Genomic DNA, 5,366 nt, shown 5'->3' with positions numbered 1-5,366 from the left:
TGAATTGCTTTTAGTTTTTACATTTTTTTTCGCATATGCTCACACACATATACACACACTTGCACACACTATTACATGTTTAAATATTATAAAAATAAGAAGCAAGGATCATCAATGGATACTAAAACTATTAGGAGAAAGATTATTGAGGAACAGGATATTCACACAGTCTTATAGTGTTACTCCACAGATGACTTATTATAAAAGGAAGAAATTTTTTTTCTAATAGAATGACCTGGTGGACAATCCCTGAACCAAGTGATCAAACTCAGTGTCACCAAATGGGATGGGACAAAATGACAAGCTGTGGTGCAATGTGGGGGACACATTACCTGTGTGGTCTTCTCACCAACCATGTTTAACCTGCCTCTTTTTATGAGAAAACATGACAACTAGCTTGGACTCTTAAAACTATCGGTGCCATGAAAAAAGAAAACCCATGGGATTGCTGCAGGTGAAACGAGACTGAAGAGAGGTGAAAACAAAATGTAATGTGTCATCCTTGATTGGAGCCTGGATCACAACATTTTTATAAAGAAAATGTCCAGACAAGTGGGAAAATTTGAATATGGATTGTTTGGGTGTGATAATGGTATTGTGGTTCTGTAGGACCTTGTTAATCAAGATGTGGACCCTAGACCAGCAGCAGCAGCATCACCTGGGGACCTGTAAGAATTCAGAATCTCAGATTCCACATCGGACCTACCGAATCTCCAGGTGATCTACATGCACATTTAGTTTGAGAAATGCAAGTGTAGGAGAACGTCCTTATTTTTAAAAGGTATATTCTACTTCATGAGCCCATGTGATCCTGAGTTCTTGATCCTTGTGAGAGAATGAGCAGGAAAGCAGTAAAACTTTATAAAGGTTTACTGTTCTTATTATTTGCTGAGGCTGCAGGGCCTTTAAATCCCCCTAACACTCATCGACATGTACAGATCTTTAAAACACGGAGCTGAGCATTAAGAAAAATTGCCAATATGATTTATGTAAATTATGCAACATCACAAAGCTAATGAGGATATTTACATATTAAAGAATATATGCCAAGTACATTAGAATGATTGCTTACAGAGGGATGGGAATGGGAGTAGGAACTGGTAATTAAGATAAAAAAATAAGTAGGTAAGTAAAATGGAACAAGGCTCTTGCGAAAAAACAGTGATGACAATCACTGTTGATGAAGGAATGAATATGATGAGCTCTTGACAGTCAAAAAACAAAGTAAAATATCTTTAAAGACTTAAAGACAAAGTTGTCATTTCAGAGTTCCCTTTGTTCTTTTATTGGTTTTGGGACAGGCTGGAATTGCAAAGGGAATGGCAAATGCCATATGACAGTGAGTTAGGGTTCTTTGGTTTGCAAGGGCTAGACATCCAGCTTGAAGCACTTTAGGCAGGAATGTATAGGCTCTTGAACTCCAAGGAAAGAGGTAAATAACCAAAGCTCTGGAGAGGACAGACAGGGACAGAGCTGGGCCTCAGTTACTTGCAGAAACCAGTGTGTCTATGCTGTCAGAATCCTCTTTGCTTTTCTCTACATACTGTCTTTATCGTTTTTCACAGAAAAACCGTGTGCTACAAATGGCAGCCCCCATGAGCTGAGTTAACATGTCATGATTTGCCTCGGGAACCTGGAGACTCCTGGGTTAATGAGCTTCCTTTTAACAGCATAGTCAGGGTGTCCAGCTCTACTGTCATGAGGCCTCCACTGTGGGTGAGGCTTACATTACATGGTCTGAATCTGGGGTCAGTGAGGATTTCTGTAATCGTGGGCAAAAGATGTTGGAATAATGGAATGTTAGAGTCATAGAATGTTAGCATCACAGTGTACACAGGGTGGAATGTGACTGCCGTAGCATTGATATTTTTCTTAGGGAGGGAACTGTATGTATGTATAGTATGGGAAGGTACCTTGACAATCTGCTTGAGGGGAATGTGAGACCCTAAGAGCTCTGATTGGCAGGTGCCAAAGAAACAGGAAAGGCTTTGCATTAGAACTGAACAGAAGTGTGTGGAAGGGAGAGAAAGAGACAGACAACAATGAATGAGAGGAAAGAAGTCAGTGAGATGGTGTGAGGCTGGGACACCACACGGGGTGGCCAAGTTTCTTGTTTGTGAGACTCTGATGTGAGCTCCCCCATTGTCATACAGTTTTCCACGCCTGCAGAGTGCCCTGGGTGGGTGGGGCTGTGTGTATATTTGGTCCAACACTGTTTGGTACGAGGAGGAAGGACTATGGAATCAGAGGATACCATGAGCCCTCTGGCTGCTGAGTGGGAAATGGGTTGGCCAGGACAAGAGTAAAAGTGAATAAATAGACCAAAGAGGAGATGGTGGTGGCTTTGGCTAGGGTGGTTCTGGTAGAGAAGGAGTGAAGTAGAGGTGATGAATATGTATTTAGGAAATTCCTGGTTTAGGATTTAATTTAGAAAATAGAATCAGGGCTAATAAAAAGAGAATAGAAAATAAGACTCCTTGATGGGCAGTGAGGAAAGAGGAGGAACTGAATCTTGGGCTTCTGAATTGAGCTACTAGATAAATGATGGAGATGCCATTAACTGAGGTGGAGAAGATTGGTGGGGGGCAGATGTTCTGTCTCTTTCAATCTGGAGTTTCTTTGGGAGGCAGCTGCTCCCCTTGCGCTAGTGCCCCACTTCTGCCAGCAGAGGGCAGCCTCGGCCAGTTAACAGACAGCCCTGGTATGTCTAAGATGGATGGGCCTGGGACACTGGCAATGAATGGCAAGGCCACTGCATGACTTATGGAAAAGCAGTAGGCCCCCTCTGAGACTTAAATCCAGCCTTTGACTTTGAGGTTGATCCAGACACAGAAATCTGGGGCTGTCCACGTCCAAGACTGCTGGCCAATCTAGGCCACATTGTCCCTCCTGGGCTATTTCAACCGCTTCCTAGTCTGTCTCCTGAAGTCACGTCCCCATCACATCTCTTTGCTTAAAACCCTTCAGTGGCTCCCTATTGCCCTCAAGATAATTTCATGATCCTCACTATGGTCTTTGAGACCTTGTATGTGCTGCCTCTGCCTAGATGTCTAGCTCATCCATTACAGCCCTCTTGTTTTTCATTAAGTCGTTTTCTGCCTCAGGCCCTTTGCATGGGCTGTCCCTCCCTGCTTGGTTATCTCTCTCCTTGACTTTTTTTTTGTTAAGCTAGTTCCTTCTCATGGGTCTCAGCTTAAATGTCACATTCTCTGACCACGTTTCCTATAATTTCTCTCAGTTACTTAAAAAAAATCCTCATACTACATAGCACTTCAATGGGCAATGTGCTAGATACCAGGATAATTTGATATATAAGTGTTGTTTTCTCTCTATTTTCTCTCCCTTTTCTGTATTTTTTGACTAGAGAAGGTTTGGCCATAGAGTTTAAAGCAGAAGCTGCTTCCAAGACTTTTTCCTTTCTGGCTCGCTTCCATTTTCAATAAGTTTAAATATCGTACAGCAGATACTGCAAACTGCGTTTCATGGGCCCAATCCTGCTCACAGATGTGTTTTGTATGACCTTCACCAAGGTTTAGCAACTGTTTTCACTCAGTTGCCAAAGTTAAAAAAACAGAGCAATTTCAAAAAAAAAAAAATTGACTATTTAGCTTCTCTTGAATATTTAGAGGATCTAGGAATGTCAGCCCTGCATTTTCATGTGGTGGGTGCTAATACCTACTAATGTCAGGCACTATTCAAAGTGCTTTCTTGCATAAAGTTGTGCAGATAGGTACAAGTATTATTCTTTTTCATGCTTAAGGAAACAGGCACGGATTGGTTAAGCGACTTGCTTAAGAACTCACAGGCGGTAAACAGCGGCAGTAGAATTTGAACCCAGGCTGCATAGCTTTAGAAGGTGTGCTTCTAACCATGTGGCAACACTGCTTCATAGCAGTTTGCTGAGCTGCGCGGAGCTGAGCTGCCTCCTCTAGGTGGGGCATGTGTTCTATGTGTTCTCTAAGTCTCCAAGTCTCACATTTTTTTTTTTGTTACCTGCTTGGCTCCTGGAGACTCCTGGGTTTGCCAACCCTTGGTGTAGAGAGGGTGTTTATTTCTTCTAAGGGAATGACAAAGGTAGAGAAAGGAACTCTTGGAGGCTGTGAAGGAAAGGAAGGTCGGAGGAGTCTGGGACCAAGGGATTTCCCCACCCCCTTCTTAGAAGTGCTCCAAGAGATGGCCAGACTCCGTGTGGCTGGATGGACTATGTTCCTGGGGAGGCTGGACCCAGGTCCAGTCCAACCTCCAGCAAGACTTCCAGAGCCCTCGCTTGGCTTGGAAGCAGGGGCCGCTGGACCTCGTGGGCTGTGGAGGGCTTGGGCACTGTGGGCAAAGGCCTCTCGTGGTCCAGTGCCTGGGAGAGCCTCTGGCTTCCGTCCTTGTCCCCTGGCAGGGAGCCTCCAGTGAGGATAGAGGTCGAATTTCCCTCCAGTCCAGAAATGTGGGGGAAAGGAGCAGAATTTAATTTGGTTTTTGAGAAAATAAAGAAATGAATGTTTCTTGCACACCTGAGTTTGAGGGATAAGACTTACATCTGATGCAACAATTTGTAATTATTTTTATTTTTTCTGTTTTTATGAAGTTTTCTTTTTTGAATTATTCTCCCCCATTAGACTGTGAGCCCCTTGAGGGCAGCATGATGTACAGCATTCACCAGTGTTCACACTGTACATCTATCTGCTGTCTAGAGAGTGCCAGGCACATAGCAGATGCTCAATAATCATCATGATAATTATAATGCACATTTATGGATGAGTTAATCCCATGTAATGCGCCTGATATTTACATGTATTCATTAACTCATTTGATCTTCACACCATCCTATCTACGGGAAGGCATCGTCATGTCTTCATTTTACACATGAAATACAGAGAAGCTAAATAATTTGCCCAAGGTCACACAGCTTGTGTTGTAGTTAATTAATATTCATTGAATGAATGGATGAGTGAGTGATTTTCTAGTGTTCCCATGCTCTCTTGCCACCAACTTGTCCCACATCCTACATGCTGGTAACCCACAGTATTGGAATTAAATGAGTCAGACCCAGGCAGGAGACCATCTCAGAGCCTTCAGCGAGTCCTCGAGGCTTGCATTGAGACTGGTGATTGATCTTTTTCAATCACCTTGACCTCTGCTTCTAGCCTACTTTCTCTTCTCTCCAGTATTACATCCTATACTTCATACACTAACTATTCATAGGTTCCTAGGTTCTTCTCAACCTCTGCTTGTGCTTAGGCTTTTCCCTAAAAGCCTAGGATGGGCATATCCTTCCCATTCTGAGGTTACATTTTTCCAAAAGGAAATACCAGGAAGATAGGCCAGTTCTTTAAACCATGGCCATCCCTTGTTTAATGATACTAAAATACTAG

This window comes from Pteropus alecto, unplaced genomic scaffold, assembly GCF_000325575.1.
Source record: "Pteropus alecto unplaced genomic scaffold, ASM32557v1 scaffold45, whole genome shotgun sequence".
NCBI classification, from domain to species: Eukaryota; Metazoa; Chordata; class Mammalia; order Chiroptera; family Pteropodidae; genus Pteropus; species Pteropus alecto.
The sequence above is the reverse complement of the archived record's forward strand: the minus strand, read 5'-3'. Positions refer to the sequence as shown.